This window comes from Nannobrachium achirus, assembly GCF_963921795.1.
Source record: "Nannobrachium achirus genome assembly, chromosome: 16".
NCBI lineage: Eukaryota > Metazoa > Chordata > Actinopteri > Myctophiformes > Myctophidae > Nannobrachium > Nannobrachium achirus.
The window spans coordinates 21,129,138-21,148,273 of NC_137823.1; positions in this window are offsets into that span (position 1 = coordinate 21,129,138).

The following is a 19,136-nucleotide window of genomic DNA, read 5'->3' on the forward strand; positions in this document are numbered from 1 at the left end:
CAAACATGTTCCAATTTTTGTAGCAGCTATGTCACTCGCACTGGACAAGGAAACCAGAAAACCAGAACTATTCACTGCTTCTGGACCAGACTGTGCTATCAAATTTTTAAAACACTACAGAGAAAAATGGTCGGGATCAACTTTTATTTCCCATTATGGCAAAGGATTTGATCATTATTTAATTTTAAACGCTTATATCCAAGAAAATCATGAGCCTAATATTATAGCACAAGGTAGTAAAATTTTAATGATTGGAGATGAACAAGCCAACATAAAATTCCTGGATTCTTACGCTTTCATACCCATTCCTCTAAGAGAGTTCCCTAAGGCTTTAGGATGTAAGACAAAAGTCCGAAAAGGGTATTTCCCACATTTATTTTCAGACATCTCGAAATTCGGTTACAGAGGTAGTATCCCTGAACCACATTTTTATGGAGCTGATCAAATGTCAGTTAAAGAGAGAGGAAATTTCCTAGAGTGGTATGAGAGTGTTAAGAACAAGGTCTTTGACTTCACAAAACAGCTAGAAAAGTACTGTATTAATGACGTTAAGATTTTGAGAGAAGGTGTCATTAATTTCCGCACTGAATTCGTAAACACAACTGGTGTTGATCCTTTTGATTCAGTGACAATAGCATCAGCAGCAATGTCCGTTTACAGGACAAATTTTCTAAAACCAGACACAATTGCGATTCCTGACCCTTTTCATTATCGTAACCAGTACAAATCGTACTCTCATGCATCCATACAGTGGTTAGAATTCGAAGCATACACTAAGAAAATCCACATTCAACATGCTTTGAAGGGCGGGGAACAGCGCATTGGGCAGTGGTTTGTGGATGGCTATTATGAGGAAGCGGGGCGGAGACATATTTATGAATTCCTGGGAGATTATTTTCACGGTGCTCCTTCGCGATTCCCGGGACATGAGATATGCCCTTTTACCAAAGAGCCGTTCGGGGATCTCTATCGTAAAACTCTAGAAAGATTGGAAAAACTGAAATCCCTCCCCGGTGTAACACTTCATACAATATGGGAACATGAGTGGGAAACAAAGAAAAAAGAGGACCCTAAAGTACAGGCTTTCTTAAAACGCTATGTAGAACCTACCATTACTGATCCAAGATCTGCTTTATTTGGAGGGAGGACCTCACCAGCCCGTCTACGCTATACTGTTAAAGCTGGGGAGGAAATCCGTTACATAGATTACACCTCATTGTATCCTTATTGTCAAAGCCAATTTCCCTATCCAATAGGGCATCCTGTAAAACTTTACCCTCCTTTTAAGCAGCCACTTAGTACTTCAGGGTACTTTGGTTTAATCCATGCCAAGGTTCTTCCCCCTAGAGGGCTTCTATTCCCGGTGCTCCCCATGAGAAGTAGTAGTGGTGGGAAACTCATTTTTACTTTATGTCGTACCTGTGCAGAGAACAACAATCAATCCTCTGAGTGTGGGCATAACGATGACGAGAGAGCTCTCACCGGGTTATGGGTCTCTAGCGAACTCAACGAGGCATTGGAGAGGGGGTACAAACTAGCTGATATGTATGAAGTCTGGCATTTTAAAGAACAGTCAACTGAACTTTTTAAGGACTACATTCAATGCTTCCTCCGTCTAAAACAGGAAAGTTCAGGTTATCCAGACTCTGTCACAGATGCTAAAAGCAGACAGGAATACATTGAAAAATATAAAGAAAACCAAGGCATTACTTTAAACCCCGAAAATATCAAACGCAATCCAGCTAAGAGACAAATTGCTAAACTACTCCTGAATTCTCTATGGGGAAAAATGGCCCAGCGCACTAACCTTCTCACAACCACCCTGGTCAGAGAACCTGACACATTGTTTAATTTCTTGTTCTCAAGTAAGTATGAGGTTTCAAGTTTTCATTTCATTAGTGAATCAGTGGCAATTGTTCAATGGCGGCACAACTCTTCAATTGTTCTACCGCCTGGTAATGTCAATATCTTCATTGCAGCGTTCACCACTGCATATGGCCGCTTAATGTTGTACAGGGAGCTTTCACGTTTAAACCACCAGGTGGTGTACTTTGATACAGACAGTATCCTCTATATTCATTCTCCTGATGATCAATATGAACCCCTTCTCGGTGACTATCTAGGTATGTTGACCTCTGAACTAGACCGAGATGACTTTATAGTAGACTGGGCCACAGCAGGGAGCAAAACTTATTGTTTCCGTACAAAGAATTCTAAAGTGTCTGTCAAAGCCAAGGGGATCACACAAAACTTTGAAAACTGTACAAATGTCAATTTCGACAGTGTCACAGAGATGGTTGAAGGTTATATAAATGACCCTAAAACAGATCAGACAATTCCTACCCAATACAACAAAATTGTCCGGGATATTAAATCGTTTGATCTATACACCAAACACCGTGAAATTAGATTCAGGGTTGTTTTTGATAAGAGACGTCTCCTCAGTGATGGTCAAACTCTACCATTTGGGTATTGATGTGATGATGATGATGATGATGATTTTTTCAAAGGGTTAGGCTATATTAAAACAGGCATTTGATGTCTTTTCTGGAAATGTATTCATGGTCTTTATGCATCTGTATGAAAGAAATGCATTTGATGATTTGATTTTATTGCAATAATAAAGATGCATGAGTGATGTATATTATTCACATGCAGAATAAAGTCTCTCTCTCTTTTCTTTCTTTTTCGTCTCCTTTCTCTGCTATTCTACTCCATAAGGAGCAGGAATGATTAATAATAAAATTTGTCTCACACCCAACACAGGTGTCAGTCTGTAAAAACCTCTAAGAAGGATTGGGTGGGGGGTTGAATTTGGAGATTAAAAGGGGCTAAAATGAATGAAGTTAATTTTGACCCTAGATTCCAGTTACCATTTTCATGTATTGTCGTTGGATCATCTGGTTCAGGGAAGTCTTATTTTGTGAAGTCCCTTCTTCAAAACATGGAGCATGTCTTTTCAAGAATACCGGATAGGATAGTATGGTCCTATTCATCTTATCAACCCATGTATGATGAGCTCTCACACCAGTTGGATATAACATTTATAGAAGGAATTCCTGACTCTTTCAATGATGAAGCTCTATTCCCTACAAATCAGCATAATCTTTTAATTGTAGATGATGCAATGGTAGCAGGCTCCAATAGTGATGAGTTAGGAAAAGCCTTTACACAATACCGTCATCACAGGAATTTATCTGTTATCTACCTTGTTCAAAACCTCTTTAATCAAGGTAAACATGCGCGAACGATCAATTTGAATGCGTCATACATGATAATATTCAAAGCCACAAGGGACAAAAGCCAACTGTGCGTTTTAGCACGGCAGATGTTCCCGAGCCGAAAACAATTCTTCATGGAGAGTTATGAAGACGCCACAAAGCACGCTTACGGATATTTACTTATAGATTTAAGACCTGAATGCGCAGATGACATTAGACTGCGTTCGGGGATACTACCTTCCGAGTGGCCTGTTGTTTATGTGCCTAGGAAATAAGAAGATGTCTAAGAGGATAAAACGCAACCTGCCTATTTTAAGAGCATTACCTGCATTGAGGCCTGAGGCACGCAAAGGTTTTTTGTCTCACTGCTCAGATGATTTCATACTTTCGCTATGTGAGATATGTTTAAATGTGCTGAAGGGTAATATCCCGTTGAACCCTGAGCAATATAGTAGACTGAAGAAACAGAAAAAGTTTATTAAGATTTTTGCAGACAAGAAAAGCAGTGTTAAGAAAAAGCGCAAAGCTGTAAGACAGTCAGGAGGGTTCATTCTGCCCCTACTCTCAATCGCCATACCATTCATCACAAGTCTTATTGCTAGTCGGAAATCATGACCAGTTTTAACAAAATGTTCATGGTCTCGGCTCAACAGCTGAACAATTTAATCCAGAAGAACTCACAATCAGAAAGCATCGGTGTAACAGCCCAACATAACCTGGAAGACAAAATGCGGGGTATTTTGAATCAACCCGGTCTCAGCTCATATGATAAAGCCAAACGGTATAACATACTACTGCAGAAATTACTTGCACTTATTCGAAGTGGGGAGCATGATGATCGTGAAATAGGTTTGAAATTACCTTCACAACGGGGCGCAACATCCCCAGATGGAGTCAATGAGACACAAAGCGATGAGAGTGTTCCTCAACAGAGTCAAACCCGTCAGGATGAAAGCAGTGAAGAAATCTTGCAACAGATTGCCCCACGAAGTAAGAAAAACGCTGGCTACATTTTACAAAAGCTTCAAGATGGTGATGTCAAATGGAATCCTTCCGGAGAAGTCATCATAAAAGGAAACCCTATTAAAGGATCCCACATTTTGGATTTAATGAAAACTTTATCGCAACAGAGATCGCGAAGCGATAATTTGCCTACAGGTTGGGATGCCTTTCTAAATATAATTTCGGAATTAAATATCCCTCTTACAAGCATATCCAACGTCCACGTCCGCAAACAGATACAAGAACAGAAGGATTTCATAGGGCCCACAACACCTTCACCAGGACCATTTACAGAGAGAGCTAGACCTAGAAAAAAGAAAACTAGCCGCCGGCGAACCGTGCAGTCAGCCTATCCATCTGACGCTGGTGCTGCAGGTTTAACGCCCCTGGATGTAAACTCTGTTTTTGAAACACCTTCTACCGACTCTATGCATGAATATCGACTATGGGCTTCACCGCATTCTCCGGGACCAGAACAATGGCTACGGTTCACTAATTAAAAAATATATATTATTCCATATTATTCATGTACACCATTTATATGATTTAAAATAATAACCACGTACACCATATATGATTGTCAATAAAATTATTCTTTATTGGTAAAATAAGAGTATAATGTATTTATTTCACACAGTCATGACATTCGTTAAATAGCTTTAATGTGCAGGCATTCTGAGTATAGGTTTTAACAGAGCTTAAGCGTGTAATACACCGCTTGAATTTTTTCACAAAGCGTGTCACTAGAATGTCATTTTTTCGTAGATTATCAGAATAGAGTCTCATAGTCTCTTGCAAAGACAGGCCTTTAAATCGCTGACAGATGTAGTATATAACGTGAGCACCACAGGTGCTTGAAAAATCATCTTGCACTTGATGTCTGTTGTATCTTATCTCGTATGCATGACGTGATAGGAAGGTGGTAAAACTCGTGGGGTAGAAAGAAGCAGCGGGGCCATGTCCATAGGAGTCAAAGAAGGATGCCTTCCCAACTTCAACTTCCAGAACTATTCCTACCCAATGTTGACCCGGCTTATCTTTAGGATCCGTGTTGACGACTAGATACATAGGCCGCTTATCAATTTTAGATGGTAGTAAGTCACAAGGCCAAACACCACCAAAAGCATCCCCTAAAATAGGGGCTAAAATAGCCTCGATTTGATAGTTGTTCATCATGCTCTTTCTCGCCCTCCTTCTTCTTCTTTTTTCTCCAGTCTTTAGAACTCCAGTAACACGTTCCTCCTATGGTTAATCTGTATAACGCTATCGTAGCATGAATAGACAATTAAACTAACAGTGCGTGGTAAGGCGGTTCTGAACTGTAAGTCTAAACGACAAGTGCCATCAACACTAGCAGAAATAGCCTCACTATCGAGCTCATCATCCCTGGATAGATTTAGAACAAACAGTGAGTATCCGTTTCCGAAATCTTCACGGTCAATGCAGAGTGGGGCATCTTTCATATGTCTGTTTGTAGCCAGGAAGAGATTAAAGAATTCCCTTGTTGTTTCTGAATTAGGGAAATGTGGTTTAAAAGGTCTGCTGGGCACCAAGCGTCCATTCACCTGGAGCGCCATATACTCCAAATCGTAGTGGTGGAAGCTGCAGCAAATAAATAAATAAAAATAAAATATCTTTTTTTTTTATTTTATTTTTTTTTATTATTTTTTTTAAATCTACCCTGAGCGGTACAAAGTCATGGTCAAAATGTTGTAAACTGTCAAAGTTATTTTTATATACATCATCTGTAAATATTAATAATAATAAAAACAATACATAAATAAAAAATAAAACAAAAAACATTTACCTGAACGGGTTCCGGTTGCGTGCGCCTACGAATGCTGCATGGTCCACTAATCCTATTACTAGATATTTAGGAAGACGTCCAAGAAATAAATTGTCTTGTGAACAAACTCTTGCCTGAGCCGGAAGTGTATAATTTTTAACAGCTACACGGCTTATAGGGTACAGAGCGTTAGATTTCATGAGGGCCGCTGAATGCCCTAGCATGACAGGTGGAGCAACTTCGACCTTCTTTGCAAAGATGCTGGCTGAAACGATTTTTATTTCATAGGTTTTATCGTAGGGGCACATCAGTGTAAATGCACTTTTGGCTTTTACAAGTTTCAGACGTACATCCACATTGTTGAGCAAAAGCCTCTCTGAGAAAAATATATCAGAATGCAGAGGCCCCATTACGGTAAATTCCTTCGACTCTTGACAGAACGTAGCCCGTTTAACGAGTCCAGGGTTCGGTCCATCTTCTGTGACAACAATTGAATCCATATCTTTTTCATCTTTATACCATAACCCCGCTGTGAATTGACTCTTAAGGGTGGCAGGCGAAAAATTCAATAGAGTTTCAATTATCGATCTATATGGATGGGTAGCCGAGGAGGAACTTACTAGTACGTCGTTTAGACTTACATCTACTTGCGAGAACATGGTGTTAAGCGGGTAATTTATGATCCCCACTCCGTCCTCAGGCTTAAGACTACTTCCATCCCTGTTAACAATTTTTAGCCGTAGATAGAGCAATGTTGAGTTTAGATCGAGATACCGGTCACCACTACCAGGAATCATAAACTCCAGAACCTCCTGATCACTGATAGCATTTAAGGGTGTGATCTCTACATAATTCGTATCCTCGATTGACATTTGGATCATAGGTCGTCTGAAAAGATCTAACTCTGATTTTGTGATCTCTGCTGATACCATCTGAGAGATAGACATCTTGATTTGTTATATATTTTTTTCCTTGCCCGCGTTGTTTAAAATATATTTTGTCCTTGACCGCGTTGTTTTCCTTGTCCTTTACGCGGTCGGCGTCGAGAGTGTGAAGCAGTCTTTCTGCGTTTAGCCTTTTTATGTACGACCCGGGGTAGAGCTGACAGAGATCTCTTCCGCTTTCTACGAGATAGATGAATGAACCCTATCCCTGAGCCGTCTTGCTTTTTTTCCGGACCTTTCATCAGACGGGTGGTCACAGCTGACACGACATCCGAAGCGATTCCTTTCGCAGCTGTAGATAAATGAGGCTTTGCTAGAGTTGCTCCCCGTTTAAGAAATGGTAATACGTATCTGAAAGCCCTACTGAGCATCGAGCCTATGCCCCTCCCATACATCATAGGAGTCCCGACGAAGCCATGGAGACCATGGCCAAGCTGCCCCGTGGCCTGGTTTGTGTAATATGAAATAAACCGTTGCTGATCCATTATTCTTTCTTCTCCTTCCCCCAAAATCACAGAATCGAGTTTGTCGCAGGCCTGAGATGAAGTTTACAAATGGTCTTCCCGTATGCGAAGGGGATCAACTTGTTCAAATCGCTTTTTATTTCAATTTTAACGGTGTCCAGGATCTGCTTGTTTACAGGAACGTAGTGTAGCTTATTGTATGATATAATGACGGGGTCGCCATAAGACCCTCGCTTTTGAACTATTCGCAGAAGAGGTGATTGGAAATCACCGATGGGGGTAATATCACAGATATTGCTATAAACGTAGAAGCAATATTGGCCTGCATATATGTCACACGGATGCTCCGGTATGTATTCTGTTTTAAGTTGAACGAATACACCGGGTTTGAACCCCAACATGTATGCCATCGGACCCCGCAGTCTCAAAGAATATTTATCGGATGCATTCACAATTACCTTTTTAAGGATAGGATTATACTGAATCTGTATATTCAACTTCGCCATCTGAAACATTAAATTCATTTCTTTTACCAACATGGGTATGTTGTCATAATGTCCAGTTTTAATCTTTTGATAAATAGGGGGTAGAGTTGGTCTTGAATGATCGATAACGTCGTAAGTGTCTTCGAGACTCACAATATTATTCCATGTATGACAGTACATAATTTCGGCTAACGCTACTTCATATGGTCCTTTCAGATCAATTGGCTGAGACAAAGTTATACTATAATCAGAACTAGTGTTGTCCGGGAAAATGTTATGACAGGCATTCGAGGGCAGTGTCAGATAGAAAGATTTACGGTCCTCCATCCTTCTAAGGGTTCACTCCTTCACAAATAGAACGCTAGATGTTGAAAATGCCGGTTTTCCATAAAGAATGATGGTTAGCTCTGCATGTCTTTTTTCTTTATAGATGTCTTCTTCTTCTTCTTCTTCTCCAGATCTATGACGTCTTTAGATGCTATCCATGTGTCAAAGCGTGACGGCCATCCGAGCCAACGTACTAAAACCATCTTTTGACCGTTTTTTATTTTCTGGTCTAAGATTTGTTCTATCTGGAAAATTTCACCCGGAGAAATTTTAACCTTCTGTAGCTCCTTCTCATAGAAGGTCCCCTTGATGATTGAATTTTTAATATCTCTTAATGTATAGACTACTGGCTCCCTTGGTATGCATTCGTTAACAATGAAAAATTCGTCTGTGAAGGATTTCTCATACATCTTATCAAACACAGCTCTGTATTTTGAAATACGCACTATATCACCTTCTTTGAATTTGAATTTGGGTAATATATTCTTTATTGGCATATCCCCATATAAATTCTCAAACACCTGTTGGGTTTTCATCAGTGTAACCTCATTGGGTCTCATTTTTATACTGGAGTGGAAAGTGTTATTGTAGCTATGAACTAAATCTTCGAGTACATCTATATAACGCCTTGTATTCATTGCTGTGAAGTAACGAAACATCTTAGATTTTAAAGTCTTATTAAATCGTTCAATCACGGAGGCCTTTAGGTTACTTCCTGTTGCAAAGTGTATAATTTTATGTTTTTTCATTAACTTATCAAAATGTTTATTAAAGAACTCGCCACCCTGGTCTGTCTGGATCTTGAGAGGTATTCCCCCTTCCTCCAGAACTGATGTAAAGGCACGTGTCACTTCACCCCCAGTCTTATTTTTTAAAGCCCTGACATATGCTTTTTTAGTGAATACATCTATCACCGTTAGCAGAAATTTCATGTTATCATTATGCTTAGATAAGCTTGTCATATCACACAAATCAGCTTGAAATTGATAGAGACCTCTTGGAGCAAACACACGATTTCTAAGAAATGCTTTTCTAGCTGGTCTATGTAATGTATAAGCATCCTGAGCAGATAAAAAGTCTTCAACATGTGCTGCTTTAGGTTTTTTTCCTGTTTCTTCTAGGACTGCTTTTTTCAACTTTTCAATCCCACCAAAAGACCCCTCATGTGAAGGATCGTAGTAGATCCTCTTCATTACATGCTGTTCCTTCTTTGAAGCCATGGCATCAATGTTCTGATGTGGCAGCTAATTTCATTTGTCTATATATATATATTCACATGCGAGTCAGCATGTGGTGATAATAACGACACCGTATACCATGTTATTCTATCAGACAGAATATATGTTTTATTATCTGTTTCAACAAAAGCACATTACAATAGCGGTAGAATACAGAATAAAATACCAACACCCTTGCGGTCAATAATATATGAGTGCGCTACATCGAGTATATGATCAACATCCACTGTTTGATGCTGGTTCAACTTATAAACAATTGAATCGATTAACAAGGTATAGAAACAAAAAAGATGTGATATTTGAAAAGCAGGAAAGATGATTAAATCGTTCAAAATCATGCATACAGATTTTTCAAAATCAGCTGTATCTGATAGATTTACAACCATATGATCCCATGGGTGTAATACAGCTCTCTCTCTCACATGCATTATAACCTTTTCAAACTGTGTTATACGTTCAGAGTTGATATTACATGGTGCTACATAGAGAGATCTCTCATTGAGTTTATTAGCGATTAGACATTTTAATATTGAATTGATCTGACACCTTAGAAAACCCCTAAAAATATATCGGGTAAATATTGACATGCTGTTCCCCATAGTCTTAACAGTTCTCAGAATCTGATTGTTCTCTTGCTTCTTCTTCTTCTTCTTCCTCAACTGTGGCAGGGGTGTACATCCAGAAGCTGACAAAGTTGCTCATCTCATCTTTCTTCACCAGGTCCTCACCGACCAACTCAGCCAGGATCTCATTGATCCTTTCTTGAATATCAACGGAATTCTTTAGTTCGTAAAGAAGGCCCTCGCACACTCCCCGAACACGGCTTTCAGAAGTCAAAAAACCCCTGCTTTCTAGAAGGCGCATGAGTCCAGGGATAAAACGGTCAGTATATAGTTTTTTCATCAGGACCGTAAACTTGTTGTAAAAGTAATAAGCCGGCAGTGGGTAGAGACACTCATGCTGGGTCTGACTGGGGTGGTCGGTTATACAACCATAGCAATCCTCCTTCATCTGCTCTCCTAGCACAATTGGCAGAAGTGTAGCAATGCCCGCCTTTATTGTATCGAGGAAAGATGGGGTAAGAATGCCTTCAGGATGATCCAGGTCAGCGTTCACTGGAGCAGGGATGGATTTATAAACAGGGTTGAAGAACCGGTCATCGGGTTCAGAACGGAGAATAGGAGAAGGGAGCGATCCGCCATATCCACATCGTTGGTAGAAAAGGAGGCCGGGGTCGTACAACGGTAGGTCGGCAGGGCTGAATGAATCAGCTGACCCCAGCGTGGTGTACTGCTGGCTCTCTCCCACAGGTCCTTCCAGGCAGGTCTCCTCACTGATCAGACTTGGCTTCTCCATGATGAAAAGATTGAATGCTTGCTTACTTATTAGATTGCGGTCTCTCTTATATACAACTGCGAAAGAAAAGAGGCGGGGTCTAGAGTCGAGAGGGCGTTGCAATAAAAAATGTGGGGGTGGATTTTAAATGACCTTGATTACGATTCAGTCTGGCTGGTCAACCCCCCATTATCAAGTTCCACACTACCTTTGACCGCGGCATTTCTCAGAGTTCTGAGGGGGACCCGGCGTGCTCGCTTTGGAGTTGGAGCAGCATCCAGCTCTTCAAAAATTGCTTCATCTCCAAGATGCCCCTCTGTGAAACGTTTCTCGAGCAGAATCATTTTCCGGACTTGCTCTCTCTGGTAGTTGAAATATCTATCCAGCTCTTTCATGAGCAGACGTACAATCCAGATATCGTCCGCATGGAACGCCAGATGTATTGGGTATGACTTTTCTTTTTCCATGACAGTTTTAGGGATACGCTCTGAATCAGCAGTATCCTTCCTAAATCTCACCAACAGCCATTTAAGTGATCTGGAACAATCCACAAGGAAGGCAGGTGAACCCCTCACACGAGCTGGTGCCTCGGGGTCTGTCTCCACAAATTGACTCGGCATGTAGTCAGACTTCTGAACCACACGCGCAGACTCCATGTAATCGCAAAACTCCAGGATAGCATTCTTCAACTCTTCAAATTCTGTAGCATACACACGCATCTCTGTCATGTTTTCCTCAAACATGCTCTCGCCGGCTTCTAGGGTCTGCAGGGTAACCCATGGAGATCTATGATAGAACTTCATGTAAGAGCATATCAGTCTTCGGGACCTCTCCAACTGCCATATCTTCTTATCGTCACCACGGTAGATCAGACCGGTAGGCGCCATCTTTGTTCTTATTTAAGCAGAGTATGTTTAAATGTGTTAAACCTGTAAGGCTCTCTCCCAACCTCTCAGTTTCTGTCTCAGTTTCTGTCTCCTGTCTTCTTGTATTTAAAGAAAAAGTACCCGCCCTGGAGGAGTGGCTTAAGAAGATAAGGGGGAGGAGGAGACTTTTTAACGTTCAAATATTTTTCCCGCTTTCCCGCAGATGCAGCAGCATCTGGCGGCGTTCAACACCACATCTGTAGAACACTGATTGGATATGCAACAACAGTTCTTGAAAAATTGAGATGTCGGACATCTTCAAAGCCAATCTGATTGGGAAATAAAACTCTTTTTCCACTGCATTCCCAGGCATAGGCTCCGCTCCAGGGATCCTACGTGTATTTACACATATTCGTATCAGAAACCATGTCAAGTCTCTACTACAGTCAATCAGATACGACGTGACTCCATCACCGCATTCACCGACTATAGGCTCGCAGGGGTAGTCAGCACCAAAGGGACTTTTAGTCAGGTAATTAATAAACCTACAACAGGCATCCCGAAAGAAACGAAAATTTCTCTCATCAATTTCAATCTGACGCAAAGCAAGCAATCGGCCCCTTGCTCTCTCCTTAGTCTCCACGGTAGAGATTGTACATTTACAACGACGCGCCTCGTTGAAATGCACTCGTAATTGGTTGGCTATAGGACTACTGTCTGACAACACCCATGTACGCTCTGCATCATCTAGATTCATCTTCTTAGATTGAGCCATTTTCTCCCATATAGCATTCTACGCGTGCTAGCTTTATATACTCCCGGTTCCATCTACCCTTACATGTTCCAGATACTCTATGCTCCATGTACACCATGTTCCACCCCCCGCTCTTTTTCACTATTTCAAATCTTACCGCTCTTTTTCCCTATTTCAAATCTTACCGCTCTTTTTCACTATTTCAAATATTCCCGCCTGAAATGCAGACTGTTAAAAAAAGCGGGATCGAGAGAGGGCGGGACTTCCGGTGAACTGTCAGAATAGAAAAGGGGCGGGACTTAGCCTGTGACGTCATTTGATGGGTCAATCTGACAGCTCGTGAGTAATTTATTCTCTGACCATGCAGAGCACAGTGACCACAGAAGGCGAAATAAGGACATTTTCCTGACAAACTTTTCAGACTATTGCGTCACTTAAATATTTGACCAAATGTGAGTCCATAGCACATAAAACTACCCCCCCCCCCCCCCCCCCCAATACACCTTTCTTTCTTCAAATAGGGTTGTATATATAAAAAAAAAAGGACAAACCACATCTTTTACAAAAGTGTTTGGTTGTAATTAGGCCTACCTATGAGCAGCAATATGACTGACCAGTGTACAGGAATTCGTACAGCACTTCGGCCGAGCGTCTAGTCTGGGACCGGCCTACTCGGGAACGATGTAAATCGGGAATGAATGTCCCACCCTTTAATGCGAACCCCTTTATACCTGTTGTCATGGACCCGCTTTGACCTGGATCTGTTTGCCTGTGTGCATTAGTGCCCATATATGGAGATATCTGTATCTGTCTGTCTGCATCCATTTTATGCCCGTATATGGAGATCTCTGTATCTGTCATTATACCGTCCTCTGTCTCCATCCCAAGCTTTCTCACCTTCTTTGTCAAGTCTGGCTTGGCATAAATAATTGTAGACATGTTAAAGGGGAAGACCACCCATTTTCAATATTGAACTATGTCATTAATTACCTTAGAGGAGTTGTGTGGAAATAGAAAAAAAGTTCCCCCCCTTCTGTGTTGCCTAAAACTGGAGGTTTGATTTTGGGGTTTGTATTGTAAAGTACAACTTGATGACATCACACATTGTACTTTACAATGCAAACCCCAAAATCAATCCTCCAGTTCTAGGCAACACAGAAGGGGGGGAACTTTCTTTCTATTTCCACACAACTCCTCTAAGGTATATTAATGACATAGTTCAATATTGAAAATGGGTGGTCTTCCCCTTTAAGTAAGAGAGGTTTGAAAAGTAACTGTGTATTTGCCGATCCTGTAATGATTAGCTGTATCAAACTCATTACATGAACTAGATAACCATAATGATACTGGTTTAGCTAAATATGACCATACCTGCCAGTGTCTGGTTTGGCACAATGTGGCAGCTTTAAGGTGCCTGAGAAAGTACAAAACGTATTTTCTCAGGCACCAACCCACCCACACACACACACACACACACACACACACACACACACACACACACACACACACACACACACACACACACACACACACACACACACACACACACACACACACACGTGTGATGACATCGACCATGCAGAGCACAGTAACCACAGAAGGCAAGATAAGGAAGTTTGACAACTTTATGTCGAAATACTCTTTCTTCAAAAGAAGACAAACCACATATTTAACATAAGAGGAAGAGATAAAGTGTGTTGGTCATAGTCTATGGACCCTGAGCCTGCCCGCACGCACGCACGCACGCACGCACGCACGCACGCACGCACGCACGCACACACACACACACACACACACACACACACACACACACACACACACACACACACACACAAAGGCACACCCAATGCATCGTAGGCCATAGCCAGAGCCAACCTACTGTACATGATGCATGCATGTTGAATGAGCACACTCTCTGTTTCTACACAACTGTCTATTTGCATTTATAGAAAACAAACACATACAGTAACGCATCATTTCTTTAACTGAGGCGATATCATCTCTTAAAGTATTTCCAAAAAGACATACTACCATTGCGATAGACGTTGTCAAGGGAAAAGTAATTACTTCGCCAATAGATATGGCTTATGGAAGGATGACAAAAGTACCAGCTGCAACTTGCAAACAGTTGTAAGAAATTGAATTGAGCGGTAACCATTAGGCGCAATTTTGGGATAATGTTGTAAGTTGCTACAGGTGGTTGCAAGTGGTTGCAATTTTAGTTGCGTTGTGAATCATTGGTGTGGACTGGGCTTTAGCCTTTCATGATCAGATGACGATTCATGAGACTGTCAAAAAAAATCCCATGGGGTCACAAGTCCTTCTGACTGACTAGAATGATTCCTACTCATGGAGCCTTAAAGCGACCTTGCGACCTTAATGAGAGTATGATATGAGACCTTGTCTACTTTGCCTGCATGTTCATAAAAGGTGCCTCTGTATGTGGGCCTTTATTTTGGTTCAGACACTGACATTCAAGACTAGGCAATTGAACAGTGGGTGTACTGTACAGTAAGTCGGGCCAATTTTATAGAACCCCATCACCTTTGGGCCCTTAGGATCCTGCTCTGATTACATGTGATGTTAGGTCATCAACAATGTGACACCTGTCCTCCAGTTTACTTGTTTATTGGTTATCATTGGCCCCGCCTACATATGTGCAGCAATATGGACTAAATAGGTTGTTCGGACTGTAGTTTATTGTCCACGTCAGCTGAGAACTAGTGTCTTTCCCTTTTTCAATGCACTATAGACCCCTGCAGATGGAACGTTGGGTACAACCTTGTCAACTACAATCACCCTGTCAGCTGTCTAGAAATGGGTATGTGTGTTTATCCAGGGCTAATATGCAAATCACTGGACGGAACAGCATTTTTGGATGTCTTACTTCAAGTCAGCAAAAAAGCCTATGGAAAATTGGGGATACATAGCCGAATAGGGCCAAAACTGAAGTGACCCGCCCCCAGGAAATGAGGGAGGGGTCTGAAAATTTGAACCCCGTCATTTTCTGATAGTTTCTTCCCTATAGAAGCCAAAACAGCAAAAATCCGGGTTAGGGAATACATAGCATACCGCACTATAGTGTACTTTCAAGTTTCAAGGTTGTACTTTATTGTGACATCTTGTGTACAGGTATATACTGTAAGATTAAAACTTATTTTGGTTTGGCTTCCTTCAGACAATGCAATGAATTAACCATTTCATCAGTAAACCAGTGAATGAAATGATCTCCCACGCTTTTTTTCTTTCTTTTTCTGAACACCACTGGGGGGGAAGTAACAAGACAACATACAATAAGTCCTTTAAACTTTGAGAGTATTTTAGTCTGTCCTGTCCAATAGCTCATAAGAATACATCCGTTCCTACAACATTTAACTACTTATAGAGTAGGCTATTAAGAATATTTATCCATATGTCAGTAGAATTATTAATGAAAAAGAGTTGAATAACGTTATTGTCAAGTAAAGTTTTATTAAATGTTTTCACTGCTCAGTGTACAAGTTCATAAAAACATGGGTTACAATACAACTTAAAATAACCACATCATTTCATCACTTCCAAATTGATGTTGTAATAACTGTCTTTAAAGAGGAATAATAAAAATAACTAGATAGGAAGAATGCGTGTGAATGGTGTCCCATTGTACAAGCATAGATGATAGTACATATATAAATCAAACACACCCATTTTTCATTTGATTATGCAGCTGTGTTGCTTGGCATACTATAAGGTCAGTCTTCTAGCAAGTTTTTACCCTGCTGTAGGTTTTAACCTGAACCAGAAAACAATCTATTAAACCAGCCTAGGGTTTCATCTCCCTTTAAAGCTAAATGCATAACCATGCTAAGCTATAATAGTTGGTTGTTTATATTAATGTGATCGTTGGTACAACTGTGTTAAATTTGACAGCAAATTTTGCTTTAGTCATAGTTTTTTTTTTATAAAATTACAGTCATCTGAAATGTCTTACTTTTAGTCTAGTTTTCGTCGACTAAATACCATAAGATTTTAGTCAACTAAATCTACAGTTGATTTAGTCGACTAAAATGTATTTTGGCGGGCCTTGATGGCGTTATAATGCCTGATTTCTTTCTTTCTGTTGCATGCTGAAAATAGCCGATCTACGTACAAGCTCTACAAGCCGATCTACAAGCTCACAACACGTCACAGCGAGCACCCTAACATTTTATTTTTTATTTGTTGACGAAACTGACAATATATTTAGTCTTATTTTAGTCATCATAGCTTAGTTTTTGTTTAGTTTAGTTTTTGTCAATGAAAAAAGGTAGTCGACGATTTTTTTTCGTCATAGTTTTAGTCGACAAAATCAACCCTGGGTAATCAACCCAGTTGATTAACGCCACAAAGCACAACACTAAGTTGCAGTTTTATCTGTGAAGTTAAGAAACATCACTTCTCACAGATCCAGGTCCTTCTAGATGAACATTCACCATTATACCATCCTATATCCTTGTAGTGTCGGTAAGCACAGTTCCAGCTATATGCATTAGTAGGATATGTACTGGCCCAGTACCTGCAGAATAAACAACAGCATGTATATTTAACCACATCCACTCAGTCACTGACATACAGTGACTTTGTTAGAATTACAATATTAAAACGTGTAAAAATGTCTCACTGTGTTATCAGCGCTGTTTCATCGACCCACATCCAATTGCCCTCAGTCATTTTCAGACCAATCCATGGGGATGTATTCTGGCTCAATCCATTGATGAAGTCCTATTCATTTGTACATGATTGAACCATAATTAATTTTCTCCAATACTGTACATTCAGGTTTATAATACTACTATAATCACTATAATGATGTCATGGATCACATGCATGCATGGTTAATTGACACCTGGACGCACACACACACACACGCACGCACGCAGGCAGGCAGGCAGGCAGGCAGGCAGGCACGCACGCACGCACGCACACACACACACACTTCTTATGTAGAACTTGGTTCTTATTGAATGTTTACACGTACCAAATACTAGGTCTAGGTGTTACTGTTGAAGATCTTTGCAACTCATATGGAAATGTCTATTAATAATAATAATAATAAAACTTTATTTGTATAGCACCTTTCATGACATGAAATGCAGCTCAAAGCGCTTACAGAGCAGAAAATGAAGCACAAGTGCTTAACAGAGAAAAAATAAAATACAAATAAAAAATACAAATAAAAAAATACAGAATAAAAACAAATAATTAAAATGATTACAATTAAGCAGAGAAATAACAATTTCAGAACAGTGCGGACGTCAATTAGCAGCACAGGGATTTAAACATTTAGCTAAAAGCAAGAGTAAAGAAATAGGTCTTGAGCTGTGCTTTAAAGCTATCCACAGAGGATGCCTGTCTTAGGTGTAGTGGGAGTTTATTCCAAGCTGTCGGTCCGTAGAAGCAGAAAGCTGCTTCACCATATTTTTTATATGTCATTGTTGGCGCCTCAAGTAGGTCTGCACTAGAGGACCTGAGTGGGCGGGTTGGAACATATCTATGCAGGCAGTCATAGAGGTACGAAGGTGCCAGACCATTTAGAGCTTTATAAACAAGTAAAAGTATTTTAAAATCAATCCTAAAAACAACCGGGAGCCAGTGTAGCGACGCTAAGACTGGAGTAATATGTTCTCTTATCTTAGTTTTAGTTAAAACTCTGGCTGCCGCATTTTGAACAAGTTGTAGTCTGTCAGTTGTTTTCTTTGGCAGACCAGAGAGAAGTGCGTTGCAGTAATCCAGCCGAGAGAAAACGAAAGCGTGGATCAGCGTTTTTGCATCGTTCAGCGACAGATAAGATCGAATTCGTGCAATATTTCTAAGGTGAAAGAAGGCAATCTTCGTGACATGATTAATGTGTGTATTAAAATTTAATTCAGCATCAATGATCACCCCCAGGTTCTTTACAGAGGTGTTAGTTTCTTTAGCCAGGTTACCAAGTCTACTTATTATTGATTCTCTTTGGGCAGTAGAACCGATTATGAGAACTTCTGTCTTGTCCTCATTTAGCTTGAGAAAGTTCTCACTCATCCAGCATTTTATGCTAGACACGCACGTCAGCAATGGGTCTAGGGCACAGGGGTCATCCGGAGCCACCGAAAGGTACAACTGGGTGTCATCAGCATAGAAATGGAAATTCACACCGTGAGCGGAAATAAGTTCTCCCAGCGGCAGTATATAGAGGGAGAATAGTAAAGGACCAAGAATCGAGCCCTGTGGAATACCAGAGCAGATGTTGTGTTTGTTTGACTCAAAGTCAGCTAGATTAACAAAGTAGCTTCTGCCTGTTAGGTAAGAGTAAAACCAGGACAGAGCTGTCCCTGACAGTCCTACCCAGTGTTCGAGACGTTGTATTAGAATTGTATGGTCAATTGTGTCAAAAGCCACCGTTAGGTCCAGCAGTAGGAGAACGGACACATCTTTGTTGTCAGCAGCCACCCTAAGATCATTAATAACTTTTAAAAGTGCAGTTTCTGTGCTGTGTCCTTTCCTGAAGCCGGATTGGAATTTGTTGTGCACCTTATTGTTCTGCAGAAACACATCCAATTGATGAACGATAATTTTTTCTAGGACCTTGCCCAGAAAAGGTAAATTAGAGATGGGTCTATAATTACCCAGCACGGACGGGTCAAGGTTGGGTTTCTTGAGTAAGGGTTTAACTACAGCCGTTTTCAGTGAGTCTGGAAAGACACCTGATTGTATAGA